Source organism: Amborella trichopoda, chromosome 9 (assembly GCF_054954075.1).
Source record: "Amborella trichopoda isolate Santa Cruz 75 chromosome 9, AtrichopodaSantaCruz75HAP2 v2.0, whole genome shotgun sequence".
Lineage (NCBI taxonomy): Eukaryota > Viridiplantae > Streptophyta > Magnoliopsida > Amborellales > Amborellaceae > Amborella > Amborella trichopoda.
Genome location: NC_142344.1, coordinates 42,959,302 through 42,976,916, shown reverse-complemented (window position 1 = coordinate 42,976,916; position 17,615 = coordinate 42,959,302). Strand labels below are relative to the sequence as shown.

Sequence of the window (17,615 nt, the reverse complement as noted above, 5' to 3'; positions counted from 1 at the left end):
TTATAAAAAAAAAAAATGTTTTTCACTGTGTTATTTAAACTTGGGAAATTATTAGAGATATACCTTAATTTTCACTTGATTAAAAAAAAAGAACCTCAACTTTCATAAACCTCGTCCGCACCATTTTTCCTCAATTTTGAATTTTTTTTTAAACCAAAATAACCTTCACGGTAGTCGTATTACTATAATGACAATCGCATTACAGTATTTTAAGTACCGTAATGACTAATCTAAGCACTACCGTACTATAAGTACCGTAATGACTAAGCTAAGCATTACGATATTTTAAAGACCGTAATGCTCAAATTTTCAATAGTTTTCCAGTAGTGTTTCAGGACTTACGGTCTTTAAAGTATCGTAATGACCAGGCTAAACCTTAGGGTACTTTAAATACCGTAATACTCAAATTTTCAAGCATTTTGATACGTTAAAGACAATAAGCACACTGTAATGCTTAAAATTCAAATTCGTTGAAATGCTACAAAGTGCTCTTGAAAATTGCTCAATAAAAAAAGAGGGAAAATAGTTCTTACTTCAAAAGAGAAGTATGATGAGATGTGACAAATGAGGGAGAAAGAGACCCATAGAGCATTATAGTCTTTAAAGTATTGTAATGCTTAGCTTGGTCATTATGGTACTTAAAGTACCGTAATGCTTAGCATGGTCTAAAGTACCGTAATACAGTAGTCATTATGGTAATACAACTATTATGAAGGCTATTTTGTTCAAAAAATGCCAAACTTGATGAAGCTATGTTAATGTACGAGATTGGTTTAATTTATGAAAAAGAAGAAGAAGAAGAATGGGGAAAGGAAGCAACGAGTTTTAAAAAGAAGCAAGCTTCACAACACAACCAACACCACCATTCTGTGTCTCTATTAATGTGGTTGCCAACAATGTCAAGAGTTTCTGATTGGTAAGATAATTTGAGCCAGGAACATGGCTCAAGCTCTCTTAGGCACTGCTTGAGTCAAGTAACTTGGTGATTCCAGTGTATGGGCCAAAAGGGACCACTAAAAAATAAAAAAAGCAAAAAAATTGTTAAAAAATAAAAACAAATTAGCAAAAATCAGAGTAAACTAAAAACAAGATTTAAAGTTCAAATAAGAACATTGATTTAGGAAAAAAATTGACTGATAGCTAGAGACATGATACTCATACTTGAACAAGAACATGGATTTTGGAAACATGGACGTCCTGGGAATCGAGGTCGTGGTCAATGTCCACATGGACCCGGACCCATACTTGAATAGTGTTTGAGTCCCATATTTTGAACTGCACCCGACTTGTCGGTTGATTTTTTGAACACATACCCATACCTGGTTGGGTCGGGTCGGTCGTCAAATTCCATGTCGGGTCCAGGTCCATTGACACTCGTAATGTGACCCAGCCTTAAGCTCCCTCATATGATGCTCTCTCTTGGCTCTTAGAACTTTCATGTGTTGTATAGAGGGGTGGGGTACTTGGAGCTCCCTCATAAGATGTTCTCTCTTGGCTCTTATAACTTTCATGTGTTGTGCAGAGGGGTGGGCTACTTGGAGTAGAGATAAATCTAAGTAACATAGCCTTCTATGCATCCTTGCCCTACAATCATGATCAAAGGTGGAAATACCACAATTATTCTCAAGAGGAATCTTTGTTCCAACAACATTGCAATTCAAGGTAGAGTCAAATAAAATATTTTTAGGAAATTTCATTTCTAATAGAATTCTTTGGAAGTAGCTCCAATTTGATTTAGACTTCTTTGTCTAGGTTCAAATATATTTTACCCTTTTAACTTTTCAAAATCTTAACTGCCTAACCAGCTGGTAACTTCGGAATCTTATTTGCATTATGACACCAATTTTGGAGTATCATGCACGCATTAGGGATGTTTACTGCGCCCCATGTAGATCCCCTTTCTCTTTTTGATTGCCACATGCTCCCATGGCCAATGGGGTCCATTTAATCAAAGGATCAAAGAAGTGTGGGCCCCCTTGATACAAGGACATGCCAAATTATGACTACCCATATTGCATCCAACTTGTTTCTGATTTAAACAAATAAATGATCCCAGGAAAACTCTTATTTTACAACAAGAATTTCCAAAAGTACTCATATTTTAAATAAAAAATTATTATACCAATATAGGTGGCCGAATTGAAAAATAAGATCAATTTTATTTTTCATTAAAAACTTCTAAAAGTCACTTGAAATACCATTGGAAGAGTGAGCTAGCAATGAAACAATATCACCAAATGTTCCATGACTATCATATGACCACAACCTATCAACCAAACACACTGAAGATCAAGATGATCTTCATGTCTCCTATTTATGAGATATATGATTGGCCTATCAAAACTAGTCAAGGCATAGATGGACCATAGATTCTGTGTGACCTCCCTAAAGATAAGTTTATGGGTAAAGGACCAAGTACTAAACATGAGTGTCTAGTTTCTCCATCACAAGAATCCTCTTTTAGGGATATGCATGTTCATGGATCACCACCAAACTCAAAATCTCAAGATTCACAAAGACCAAATGCTCCTAGCAGCTCAATGCTTTGTAGGATACATGCTAAGGTTTTCAGACAGTTATCCTCAAAAGCCACTATCCTAGAATATAGGAATGACTAATTTTCCTCATGACCATCCTACAAGAGGTTATGCTTTAACTTGTCCCACTTCTCTCATTCGTGTCATCCTAGAACCACATCTACCGTTGGGCTAATACTGATGTCAACAAGGTACTTAAAACCCTTTTCAGCAAGGTTAAAAAACATATCGGTGAATTGGATTGATCGCTCCAAAAAACGGGTTGAATCAGTGGATCAGTGATTCGGATCAGCGAGTTTCAGCATAAAAGAATTTCAAAAAATCCTAAAAATTGAGTTTAAAAAAAATTGGGGATGATACATTATGTATTTTTATTATTTTACAAAAATACATGAACATTGAGACGTCGTTTTCCTGTCTAGATATTTCCTGTCTGATCCGAATTGACTATTTTTAAAACCTTAACTCTTTTAACAATACGCGTAATAGGGACTAAGCTTAACCAGCCCAAAACGCTGGTCCACATGGTCTAGCCAAGTCCTAGTTGTAGGCCAAGACGAGGGCAGTCCAGCACACTGTCATAGACTAAGTTAGCTCCAACAAGCTCTAATATCTCCTTCTTACTCTTTTAGCAATGCGCATAATAGGGACTAAGCTTAACCAGCCCAACACGTTGGTCCACATTGTCTAACCAAAGCCTAGTTGTAGGCCATGACGAGGGCGGTCCAGCACACCGTCATAGACTAAGTTAGCTCCAACATGCTCTAATATCTCTTTCACTTCGTAGCACTCACAGGGCCCGTTTCATCAATATATGGAGGATAATAGTCATTACGCCGGTCCACATGGTCTAGACAAAGCCTAGTTGTAGGCCAAGACGAGAGCGGTCCAGCACACCGTCACAAACTAAGTTAGCTCCAACAAGCTCTAATAGCTCTTTCACTCGGTAACGCTCATAGGGCTTGTTTCATCAATATATGGAGGATAATAGTCATTACGTTAATTATTATTATTATTATTATTATTATTATTTGGATAGATCAGTGGGGAATACACACCTCGATTCATTTTTAGAAATCATTAGTGGTTTTTTAATGTGTAAGTAGTAATGGGAATCTAGACCGGTAGTTGAGGCTCAAGTGGTACTACCACCACGACCTCAATCCCATCCCCCTCTAGTTACTTCTTTTAACCTAGCAGAGCAGCAATCCGAGTACAAAAATATGAGTACCTAAATACACAAAAAAAAAAAAAATAGGAAAGAGAAAAGACGGAAATCAAAATCCAAACAACAAAGGTTTTCTGGCCAAAAACCCCTACACTCCTATTAGAACTAATCCCCTTTCTAAGAGTGTGATAAGCTGCATGGGATAGCCTAGTAAGTAGATGAGCAAGTGTTTCACATCCCACATCGATGGGGTGATCGGTCATCCCACATATGTATTCTAGCTTGGCGATCCAGATCAGTTCGAATAAGTAATCTATAAAATATTAAATATGAGTTTGTGGTGTGAATTTATGAAGAACTAAAGTTTATAAAGAGACGATTTATCTTTTGCACATTACATGTCAAATTGGATGGTTTAAGGTGAGTCATGAAGTCCGAGAAATTTTTTTTTTCTTTTTTTTTAGGTTTTTCAAGAAAGTCCGAGAATTTTTTTTTTTCTTTTTTTTTCCTTTTTTTTTAGGTTTTTCAAGTAATTTTTTAGTTCTTGAAAAACCTAAAAAAAAACAAAAAAAAAAAAGAAAAATTTTTTATTTTCGAACTTTGTCTCACCTTAAACCATCCAATTTGACATATAACGTGCAAAAGATAAATCGTCTCTTTATAAACAATTCCAAAAAACAAATTATGTAATGGGTAGTTTTAAGGAAAACCACCCCCACAGCCAATACCATTTTGAAAATTTTGCATAAAACCCCCCAAGATAGACTCTCTATCAATTTACTCCCACCTGACTTTTTCAAGCAATTTCCCCTTAAAATCGATGTTTCCTAGCAAATACCTCACTTTTCTCTGGCAACTTCCCCCTAAAAACCATATTTCCTAACAAATACCCTCAATATAAAAAGTTTATCTTTTTATAACGAAAATACCATTCTCGTATATAACAAATCATTTTTGGATCCCTAAAAAAAAATCATTCTCGTACATAACAAATCATTTTCGAATCCCAAATAAAAAAGACCTATTAGATCGATTGGCTACTGCCACAATCTTTTCTAAATTTGATTTAAAATCAAGTTATTGGCAAATACAAATAAAAGAAGAGGATAAATATAAAACTACATTTAATGTATCATTCGGACAATATGAATGGAATGTGATGCCATTTGGACTAAAAAATGCTCCATCAGAATTTCAAAAAATTATGAATGAAGTATTCAATCCATATTACAAATTCATGATTGTATATATTGATGATGTTTTAGTATTCTCTGAAAATATAAATCAACATTTCAAACATATTAATGTTTTTATTAATGCAGTCAAACATGCAGGACTAGTAGTCTCTGCCAAAAAGATTAATATATGTCAAACAAAGATTAGGACATCATATTTATCATGGAACAATTATCCCAATAGAAAGATCTATTCAATCTGCTGATAAGTTTCCAGATATTATATTAGATAAAGCTGAATTACAAGGATTCTTAGGTTGTTTAAATTATATTGTTGATTTTTATGAAAATCTAGCATTAGATGCTAAACCCTTATATGATAGACTCAAAAAGAATCCACCTAAATGGACAAATGAACATACTCAAGCTGTAAAAACGATTAAACTCAAAGCAAAAGAATTGCCTTGCTTGACTTTAGCCCATCCTAAATACTTTCAAAATCATTGAATGTGATGCCTTTGAATTAGGATTAGGAGGTATATTAAAATTAAAAATCAATACCACTGAGCAATTAGTACGATATACATCTAAAGCATGAAATTCTACTCAACAAAATTATTCTACTGTTAAAAAAGAACTTCTTGCTATTGTCCATTATGTCACTAAATTCCAAAGTGATATATTAAATACTCATTTTCTTATTCGTACTGATTGCAAAGCTACAAAAGATATTCTTGAAAAAGATGTGCAAAATTTGGTATCAAAACAGATATTTGCTCGTTGGCAACCATTCTCTCTTCATTCGACTTTTTCAATTAAATAGTTAAAAAGTTCTGCAAACCATCTTCCTGATTTTCTCACTCGTGAATTTTTGCAGGGAGGGCAACACTGATCACTTTGATCCACCTGAATTATCTTTACCTTTAATATTATTCAATAAGAATATGCGATTGAGAATCAAATCATGAATATTAATACTGTACGATCCAAAAAGAAGACTCCCATGGAAACATCATTAGATATTGTCCCTGTACAATCTCCAAACAGAAGCCTGACCCCATATTCACCTAGCATCCTAAATAGTCCGTCAAATTATCCACAATATTCTAGCCAAGCACCATTATCTTCTCAAACTCCATTATTCATACAATCTCCAACTATTAGAAAGCCTACAACCACAAACAAATCGCCATATGAAAATATTGCAGATGCTATACATGCTTCAGAAGACCCAAATACGGTAGCCAAATATTGCCTGTGCAATAACCTGAACCCCTCTAATGGTATGAAAACCAGAGAGTGGTTTGAAATGATTTTACTTGAGACATGCTCCATATATCTAACTCATTATTATCATAAGAATTCAAACATGATATCATATTCAAAAATGCAGATACGGAAAATATTGAATTCCAGTGAATGGGGTTCAAACTCTTCACGCTTCAAAAAATTACAATCTCCTGATTTCCCAAATAAGCATTATCGATACTCTGATTATATTGATGCCTGGCATCACATACTTACTATCCAAAACCAATATAAATCCCATACATGGTTCCTCCAATTCAAAATGGTGGTAACCGAACCTGCTCCTAATTGGTTCTTAAATTGGTTCACAATTTGGGATCTCTATCCTAAATAATGCAAGACACCTTGCAAGCCTCTCAAGAAAAATTCATTGAGCATAATGGGAAAGATCCCAAAATAAACTATCATTTATATTTTGTTGCTTTTTATCAAATACCTTGGATTCTCAAATGGTCATTTGCTATATATGATAACAATATAAATAATTATGAATATATTCCATGTCTCGGAAAGCAGATTGCTGTAAAGTGGTGGGATGTTTTTGTCTACCACAATCTATACCCAGAGCATATTATACTGAAACAAGTCTCAACTAGTTTCAAACCTTCTTCCTATTTTAACCCAAATAATTTATCTAAGTATATATCCCACATAAGAAAACACAATCCTCAAGCCACTAGAGCTGAACTTGAGAAACAGCTATATGAGATTTTTACAGAAGAGGCAGAAACAGCTATAGAAACAGATGCCACTGAAGGAGATACATCTGCTCACGGCATGTCTCAGAAGCAATCATTATACTAAGCCCATATCAGATAAAGCATACACACCTTTACCTGTGATATGACATAAGATGTTGTTGAAAAGATAAAAGATGCCTTTGATATAACCAAAGATGCCAAAGCTGCTATGACAAGACCAAAGATGCCTTTGAAGTGACTCGAGATGCCTGCTGATGCCTAGTCACCATTCCCCACCGACATCGATATGACAATAAATGCCTAAGTCATCATACAAGACAAAATTTTCAAATAGCTACAGTAAAGATTCCCTTACTTTTTGAAGACCATCCGTGCAGCAGCGGTCCAATCAGCTTCCCACGCAATAAAAGCCACCAACCATTTCACCCTCCAGCGAATCTCACTGTACCACCTGTCGCCATCCATCTGTTGAAGTGAATCTCGCCGTACCACCCGTAGCCATCCATCCAAATAAATTGAAGTCCGGAATGCATCCTAATGGATAATTACTTGGAGTTCGAAGCCTATAAATACGAGGACTCTCCTCATTTGCAGGATATCCGAAGATCCCTAGGTGTTAGCAAGCTCATCAGAAGAATACTCTTCTCCTGCCTTCTTCTTCTTTTCTCTTCTCTTGTAAATATTAGTTTTAGTATGTGTAATGTGTGATTGTCACTACAAGTCTCTATCAAGGCACTGTCCACCCGAGTGGAAGTCTTTTTGCAGTTTCTGCATTTGTACTCTGTAAGTTTTTATTTCTGTACACAGTATGTTATAAGTTTGTTATCAGTCTCTCGCAGTTGTATGTAAGTTTTCTGTTTACTGTTTAGCTTTCAAATGATGTTATCCAAACAGTTTGTATAAAGTTGTTATTACATGAAATTGTTATAAATTTCTTATTATGTTAGTTCGTATTATATATATATATATGGAAAAAGATGAGATTAGCCCACCAGCTCATATGAACATATGAATTCATATGAGCCCCATGGCTCAGCTTGGAGCTGGGCCAATCTGACATTCACAGCTGTTTGTTAGTGTTTGAACTTTAAATTTTTTTTTACCAATCCAAATCACTTGAAATTTTAGGCGTGTGTTCATAAAAAAAAGGTGAATCTTTGAAAAATATCAAAAAAACTACTTTACATTAAATAAATTTACCAAAATACCCCAAAAAATTTCGGAGGTATTTTGATCATTTTGTTTTTTGCGAATAATTTTTTTTATATTTTTATTCGGTGCACCTTGATGAGAAGAACGCACACCTAAAATTTTAAGTGATTTGAATCTATAGAAAAAAAATTAAAATTCAAATACTAACAAACATCCATGATCGTCAAATCATCTCAAATTCAATCTGGACCGTTAAGCTCATGTTCATATGAGCTAGTGGGCTAATCCCGGCTGTTTCATATATATATATATATGACTCATTGTTGTATGCTCATACGCGAATGACCCATATTGAATCTGGGTCATCCAATCTGACGCTCACGAATGTCCGATAGTGTTTGAATTTTAATTTTTCTTTTTCTATAAATCCAAATCACTTGAAATTTTAGGCGTGTGTTCTTCTCATCAAGGTACACCTAATAAAAATATAAAAAAATAATTGAATAAAATACCCCTCAGAACTTTTTAGGGGTATTTTGGTCAATTTATTTCATGTAAAATGTTTTTTTATATATTTTTCATAAATTTTCCTATTTTTGAAGAGCACACGCCTAAAATTTCAAGTGATTTGGATTTGTAGAAAAAAAATTAAAATTCAAACACTATCGGACATTCGTGACCGTCAGATTGGCCCAGATTTAATTTGGGCCGTGGGACATCCCCAGTAAATTTTCTTATGTTTATAGATCTACATGATTTTAACCTTTTTTGGAGTTTAAAAGTATTTAATTAGATATGAAAATCGATTTTCAAATAATCTTAAGAATTTTTTTACACCAAATTTACATGACATAGATAAAATTTGGTGGTGCATCTTAATTGGATTGTTTAAGGTTGCAACCTTATAGAAACCACAACCAAGGATATATGAAATTGAAAATAATAAATTTCAAGATTGGTATGTTAGGGTAGACCCTGATGGATCATGGGCACGGGCACACTCGACAACTCAACATGCAATCTATTTTTCGAGATCGCAATCTTAAAATTCTGGGAGCGGAGATCTAATTTTTAAATAGCGATTTTCATATATAGCTTAATCCAAATTGAAGTCACACGAATCGGATTAGGTGAGTCATGCCTCAAAATTGAAGCGATTAAAACCCTTAGCACATCAAAGACATTTTCTTTCTTCTTCCAAATGAGGTTTTCATGGGAACTCCATAAATTGGCTTACGGTTCCCACAATAGAATAGATAATTACCCTATGAATTATTATGGAGATAAGCCTACCCAAAGTCCTCCTATACAGTATAACTTTGAAAAGCACTTTTCAAATATTGGCCATCTACTTATGATTTGTTTATGGGGAAATTGAGATGGGTATGCAATTTTCCATACCAAATCTTTTAAACGAATTCAATACATAGTTTCTTTTGTTAAGAAACACATCATTACTACTACTTTTAATTTCAAGATCCGAGAAAATAAGAACCCGTAAATTAAATAAAAGGATTATATACAAAGAGACCATGTTTTTCTTTTGTACAAAGTGGTCACAATCATTCTTGTCCCTTAGATTTCAAAATGAGTCGTCGTAAGAGTGTAATGATTGGAACTTCCTGACGCACCCTAAGTCATCCAATTTAACATCTAATGAGTGTAAGTAGTTGTGACATCTTTGTACAAAAAGTAAATGACCTCTTTATAGATAATCTCTTAAATAAACGACCAAAAGTTTCACCAAATACTATACAAATAAACCTGGATACTACCCTATTCACCATAAAAATTTCACACCCGAAATTTTGCAAAAAAGAAAAAAAAAAAGCAGACAGAATCCATATAATAGAGCATCAGGCAAATACAAGATTAAATATAAAAATAATAAACTCAGGCAATTTCCCTCTTTAAAACACCACGAAAACACATTAAGAAAAAATAAAAAAAACTAGAGAACAAAAGGAAAAATTATCATACAATCAAAAGGCCGTCGACCTCTTAATTTCTAGGCATGGTGAAAATTTTAATAAAATATTTATCATTTTGATATTCACATAATTTAGTGAGTTGGGCCAAATCTTTGGGTCGGCTAAATGAGCCTCAATATATATGCGAGTGTCATTCTGTAAAGTAACTTGTTTTTTTATACTTGACTATGCTTTCACTCGATTTTTAATACTTGACAATGCTGTAAGTTTTTTTAATTATGTTCTTATATATCTATTTGATTACGCATTTTAAAAGCTTTATTTTGACTAATGAATGTAATAGTCAACAAATACTTAGAAATGAAGCACGTTCTCAGTATTTATATATTTTAATTAAAATAATAGAAACACATAATGCAACGATTCGGAGTTAAGATGATTGAGAGTTCGAGAGAGCGCGAAACTCGAGAGCTAATCTCAGTAATGCTTCCACCATCGTCGCATCGAATACCAATCCAATGCAAGTGCAATGGCTGGTCTCATTGAACAATGCGTAATTTTCAAGACTTGATTTCCAATCCACCGATGCATGGGCTTCAACGCTCACTTCTAGTGATAAAAACCACAAGAACCAATACAGCAGTTGGGAAAAAGAGCATGAAGAACGGAAATCTTGTTGTGATTTCAAGTTCCCTATAATATATTTTCTCTCGAAATTTTAAGATTTGTGATTGTTTCTCTCTCTAAAATTTTAATATAGTCTTACTAAAATTTTAAATTTGAGATAGTTTCTTTCTCTAAAAAAATTTGTATATTTTCTCTTTAAAAAATTTCATATACTCTCTCTAAAATTTGATATATTTTCTTTCTCTAAAATTTTAATATGTTTTTTTTTTCTAAAATTTGATATAGTTTCCCTTTGTAAAATTTTGAGTTTCTTTTTGTTCTTCGGCAGCAAAATGGGTCGTTTTCATGAAATATCAATTCCACCTATTTGGTGAAATATAGATTTTAAAAATTTAGGCTAAAATAAATATTCAGAATCCCATATAAATCTCAATTCCAACATAAATGTCAATCCTAAACCAACCAAATATTAGTGCCCAGTTTTTTCAGAAAAATTGACTCCTAGAAATCTGAATCCAAGAAACCAAATGGGTCATAAAATGCAAAGTGTTCAACAATTTATAGTCAGCAATTTATAGATCGATTTTAAACTTTATGGATGTTAGTAGGAAAGTGTAGGGACAACAAAACGAGGTCAAACCGTCATTACAAGTGCTTGAAAAAAAGGGAAAAATTTATATAGAGCCTAAGCTTTAAACAATCAAATTAGATCTCACCTCAAAAATTTTACTAGAAGGGATTGTTTTGATGCCCAAATGTCCTCAAATTGATCATCTCAACATCAAGAAGCATGGAAGTGAAAAAAAAATAGATTTCAAGTTTTGAAAATAGTATATTTTGTAACGCATTTTTGGGCTGTCAATTTTCAAGATTTACAAATTTTCATAGATATGTCGATCTACAATATTTTTGAAGCTTTAAACTTTATAAAAAAAAGATAAAAATATATTATAAAGCTATCACAAAGATTTCCAGTATTGAAACCACATTTCTCACCACCATTTAAAGGTTGGCTCTAAGTTGATTGTTAGAACCTGGACTATATACAAACCGCACCCCTGAAGAAGTAAAAAACAAATTATCCCATGTGGTTTATATAAGGCCTAGGAACAGTTGTTTAACACCCTGCCTATTTTCAACATTTCAAACTTATGGTCGTGTGTTTTGATAGGCTTTTTTTAAAATTAAATAAAAAATAGGTAAATGTTAAATGGTTTATATCGTATATATAATTTAATAATTTTTCAGAAATATTTTAATTAAAAATTTAAAGCTCCAATTTTTTTTTAGATTTGACGGATCTAAGAATTATTGATAATTGATTTTTCACATAATGTTACAACATTCACCATTTTTTGGGGTTTCGATTTAACGGTCAATGATAGATTTTCTTGGAAAAAACCTTGCCCTTGCCCTTGCCCATTTCCCATCAGCTACTCATTTGTTGTTTTTCATTGTTGTAGGCCTTGATGTTTGATTACACAAATCTCTCATTTCAATTAGGTCTTTAGACATTATAAGAGCAAAAATAATCCTAGCACTAATCCTTGTTGTGTTAGAATTTTCAGTCGAGAAATATGGATGACACGATACTAAAACAATCTGCTTTTCAATTACTGTAAATCACACTAGCTTAAGACAAGACTCACCATGATATGAGGTGAAAGAAAATAATTTTTTATTCAAAAAAAAATTGAGGTACATAACAACATTACAAACTTGATATATAAGACTCACTTTTTAGACTCAATTTTCCTAATACACACATTTCTTTAAATAGAGGATTTTACAATCTAATTTCCTACAATAACTACCTACTTACAATAATAACTACCTATTTACTGTGATAACTATTAATCACCTATTAGGTCCATAATTTTCTATTGTACAATTACAAATATAATCGACATCATTCAAAATAAAATAAAATAAAATAAACCAAATGATTTTAAAAAAATGCACTTTAATCATTTTAACACTCCCACTAAAAACTCTTGCTTGTCAATGAGGAAAGATATTTATATTTAAGTGAATGAAATAACCAGTGATTGAAAACTTGGTCGAGTCCGGGAACCAGCTTGGTTGAGTCCGGGAACTGGCTTGGTCGAGTTCGGGAAAGATATTTCTACTTTCAGGGACTGTACATTGCTCGGCACTTGGCCGAGTTACTAAGTTGGACGAGTTCAAGGCCCAAGCCGACTTTAAAAGCAGTGGAAAGTATTCAATCTTCCGTTTGAACTTCGATCAGCTATTTTTCCCAATTTCCTTTTTTGGGTCCAATGTTGTTGAATCCCCTTCATTAAAAAGCCATGGCCACGGCCATAGCAACCTTTGATTTATTCTTGCTCTCTCTGGAGACCCTGTGCTCAGGCTTTAGAGAATTCTCTGTTTTTAATCTCACAGAGAGGAAACGATTTCCACATTGAGCTTGCAAAGCTCCAAATGTGATTACTTCCAACATGAAGGGGTATTCGAATTTTAAATTTTCAGGACTTATACCATCTGTACTCCATGAATTATCATGTTCTATGCTACCCTCCTTGTGCAAGGATTCCATAGCACCAATTCTTAGACATGTTACCATAATTTGTACATTGATGAAATGTTAGCACCAAAATCTTATACATGTTACTATCATTTGTACATAGATGAAATGTTTAGGCATTGAAATAAAAGTAGTGTACTTGTGTTTACAGAACCCTACCCACGGCCGCACACACACATAGAGAGAGAGATCCAACTTGCAAAATTAAGGAGCTCCTACAAAGCAATGAAACAGGGGCCATTAACATTCTTGTATTAAAAAACTCAAGGATGGAATGTACTATTGAAACTAGTTTGGTGATTCGATACAATTGGCGTGCGTTACATTCACTTAAAAGAAATGCATGCAGCTCGAATCGCGGTTGTCTTTGATCAGAGGGCTGTAGGCCATCAACCCTTTCTTTTGCCACTTCAAAATCCTGCCTTTTGGACCACTCTCTTGTTACTTCTTGATGAAATCTGATTCAGTCTCACCCTCTTCCTCCCCGATGAAGCCGGATTTAGTCTCATTTTCTTCCTGGTTCTCAAAATGATCTAATAATTCGGTTAGAGAAGGGAGTCGTTGCTTTGTCCTTCCCACCATTCTTTATAAAAATATCTGGGCTTTCTACCCTGCTAACACCTAGAGGGAGATTTTTACTCCATAACCATCACCTCTAATGATGATCAGTTCAAGAAATGGTCACATGTATCATAAAATTTGGGGAGGCATTGTAGCTCTATTTTTCTTAATCCATGTCATCTTCATCTCCATATTTTCAACATCTCATCCATACCCTATTCCAACAGTCTAGTTTTCTTTCTTGTTAAGGAGTTTTTGAGAATCACCCATAAAAGTCATGGATTACCTAACATACAATGTTGTATGCTAAGCCTTTGCTTAATTTCAAATATCTCCAAGGCATTTTTGTCACAGTGCATTTGCTTAATTCCAAATGTCTCATAACTAGAGGCTTGAAGCAATCACCATTGATCGCATGATTCATAACAAAATTCACATATTTTAAGCAGATCAAGTAGGCCGACTCTCTTAGCTTGTTTAGGAAACACCCTAGGTGGGATTCTGGCGCATTTAAGAGTTTCGGTCAGAGTTCTTTAGGTCCAATACTTGGAGTTGTTGGAACTCTTCAAATTCTATGGTTAACTCTTCCCGGTATTTATAATTTAATTTACAAATATATTCATGCAGAAGAGATTCACTGAATATGACCAGAAAACTGGGATTGCCACAACATTTATTTGACTCGAAGTATACAAACGACATGTATGCATTCAAAGAAATTGTTGGAATGGCCTCTAGAGATATTGCATTCAAGTAAATGCATTAAAAACTTGGACCTTGCCCCAACAAAATCATATTGCTAGTCCTCGCATCATGTCATGCATCTTCACCTTGTCACCATCGCAACTATTTTCTAACATGCATGCAGTTTTAAGGCTTCCAATCAAAGTACATGCATCGTTAGGAGTAATGTGTCCGCCTTGAAAATAATCCTATGGAAACAGTGTGCGGTTTGAGAAAATAATACTCACCAACATGTCATTCAAACGATCACAACATGTCATTCAAATGAACATAACTAAATTTCCAAATATCATACCTGAACTGAACTTTAAAAGAATAAGTAGGTATTTACTCATACCTCATTGAATGCAAGCTGCAAGTTCATTCACTCTCACACGCTGTCCCATTACTCATTGGAGACAATAATAATCGCAAGGAGCAAATCTTCAGACTTCTTGATAATAATTTTGGCATAGGGTTTTATCAACAGATCGGCAATCCGTCTCACTACTTTCGTGTTTAGCTCGTAGTGAGACCACCAATTTGAACGCCACCCTCTTAGACAGATGTTTTCTTGTGATCATCTTTACATCACAACCATCTCAACCTGCATGATAGCTTTTATGATATCAAATGAACAAGGAAAGACAATATTATACACGCACATTTCCGATATTCTTAGTAGTTAACAATGAGACGGAAATCCATGGTATGGTTGAATCTCTTAATGGTAGAGAGAAGGAGAGAGAAAGTGTGGATTTGCAATTAGGGATAAAGTCTATTAAGATAGATATTACCCAAAATAAGAAGAATCACATGCCTCACCCAAAAAAAAGGAGGCACAAATCCTTAGCTCCTCTTCCATCTTTCTTGGCGTCTGTTGGTCTTCTCTGTATTGCCATCTATTTTGTTGACTGCCCTTCTTGTTGACCCCAATCTAGAGATCTGAGTGGATCCAAGCAATTCAAAATGTGAAACAAAACAAAATTGAAGGATGCGATGATGGATCTACCTGATTTTTCACAAACAGTACGAGTGTGAAACTGAATAGGAAAGGATGCCTTCCTGAAACTAAACCTTTGTAGTCACAGAAGAATTCAAGAGACTTGACAGAAGAATTCAAGAGATTTTACTGTATCTATGTGATTCAGAGCCAGAGAGACCAAACAGAAGATGGTTTGAGAATTTAAAGGAAGAAAAAAGATAAGAACTCGAGTAAGAAGAGAATAACTTAGGGCAAAAAGGAAATCAAGAGAACTCAAGAATCTTGAAATTAAGAGGAGGAAAGTGAAAGATGAGAGATAAGAACTTGGGTTCAGAGAGAGGAAGATGAAGCTGTGAAGGACTTAGAAATGTGACATTTTGACAGGGAGAGAAGTAAAACTGCAAAAATAAATAGGCCTCGTCTTCTTTGCTAATCTGTGGAGAGGCTTGGGTGACTTTTTCTATGGGTGTGAAAAGGAGAGAACGACATCTTGCTTTAGTTTGTTCGTTTTTTTTTAGGTGCTTGGCTCTTCTATTTTCTTCATTACTTTACACCTGCTCATTGGCGTGTAAACTAAATCATTTACTTAACATCATAAAAAATAAAAATAAAAATAAAAAATAAAATAAAAGAAATTAATGCTGGTATTTTATTGTTTATATGGTTGTTGGAAGATGTGAAATCTCATAGTATTGTTTTTCATTTTCCATAATGCCTCTCATTAAGAACCATTAATTTCTATTTGGGGTGGAAATTGATCGAGACCCGACCCAGTACCCGTAAGGTATATTGGACACGGATCAGGTATGGCTCTAGATTTGGACTCGATAGGTTGGGTTCAGGTCCAAAACTTGGACCTGAACACTATATCAGTCCGGATCCGGGTCCAGCTTGATCCGACCTGTACCCGTACCTGTAAACGGTTGATAAAATATTTTACTTTAAACCCTATTCATTTGGGTGTATTAAGGATCATACATAATTAGAACTAATAGTCATCTTTAGCTATTAAACCGCAAATCACACGTCTTCAAATCTAATTGCGGGTGATTGTGACCTTATTGCCAATAATACAGGTATATGATGATAGAAAAATAGGCAGAAAAAAAAGAAGAAGAAGATTATGGTGAGGGTGACAATGAACCTAAGACCCGACAAGGTAGACCTGAGACCCAAAGGGTACGGGTATGGGTCCATTTTTTGGAGGGTTGGGTCCAGGTCCAAAACCTGGACTCAAATCTATTCGGGTCTGGGTCCAGGTCCAAAACCTAGACCCAAATCTATTGGGGTCCGGATTCAGGTCCAGTTGGACCCGACCCATTGCTACCCCTAATTCCTAGTAGCTTACTTAATGTTCTACATATATGTCTTTTATTTTGTGTTTTTTTTCAAAAAATTTTAAAAGATATGTATTTCGAAACTAGTAGTTCCTAAATACTCACTCAATTTTAGTGAGGGGTTTGCATCTAGCAATTCTGGATTACTTTGATCTATCCTTTCATCTTTACAAGAAATCAAACGGTCCGTAACAAATAGTTATGAACCACTTTGATGTTTTTTTTATATACAAATACTTTCTAAAACAGGGATGCGGTTTGTATGGAGCCTAGACTCTAAACAATTAAATTAGAGCCTACCTTCAAATAGTGCTAAGAAATATGGTTTCAATACTAGAAATCTTTATGATAAGCTTAAAATATATTTTCAAATTTATTTATAAATCTTTAAGCTTCAAAAAATATTGTAGATTGACAAATCTATGAAAACTTGAAAGTCTTGAAAATTGACTGTCCAAAAATGTATTACAGAATACACTATTTCCAAAACTTGAAATCTATTTTTTTTTCTCATGTCCATGCATCTTGATGTCGATGATCAATTTGAGGATATTTGGGCATCAAAACAACATCTTCTAGTGAACCTTTTGAGATGGGCCCCAATTTGATGGTTTAGAGCCTCGGCTCTATATAAACTTTTCCCTTCTAAAAACTCCTTTCATGTATGCATGTCCAATATTGCAACCCTCTCTTGTTAAGGCAATTGTCATTTGACCCACTTAGGTGCTTAACTAAATGACACAAATATCCTCATTATTATTTTGTTCAAATTCCAAATCCAAAAAATGTTTTCTTACTAAAAAATATTGTTGGGATTTAAAAATTAGAATAGTCAAAGAAATTTTAGTGATTTGGCATTGTTAAA

General features: G+C 34.2%; 1 long non-coding RNA gene across 4 annotated transcripts; it reads right to left on the bottom strand.

Moving 5' to 3' along the window:
- Positions 1–823: 823 nt before the first annotated feature.
- On the bottom strand, positions 824–15,783 carry LOC105421028 (uncharacterized). 4 transcript variants are annotated; one of them, XR_016040574.1, is made up of 4 exons: positions 15,441–15,783; positions 15,254–15,373; positions 14,787–15,035; positions 824–1,584 (listed from the first exon to the last, which is right to left on the bottom strand). It is a non-coding gene; the product is annotated as an uncharacterized LOC105421028 (long non-coding RNA). The 4 variants fall into 4 exon arrangements; XR_016040573.1 differs by lacking the exon at positions 824–1,584 and adding an exon at positions 5,777–6,049 and having other exon boundaries at positions 15,249–15,373; XR_966828.3 differs by lacking the exon at positions 824–1,584 and adding an exon at positions 5,777–6,049.
- Positions 15,784–17,615: the final 1,832 nt, after the last annotated feature.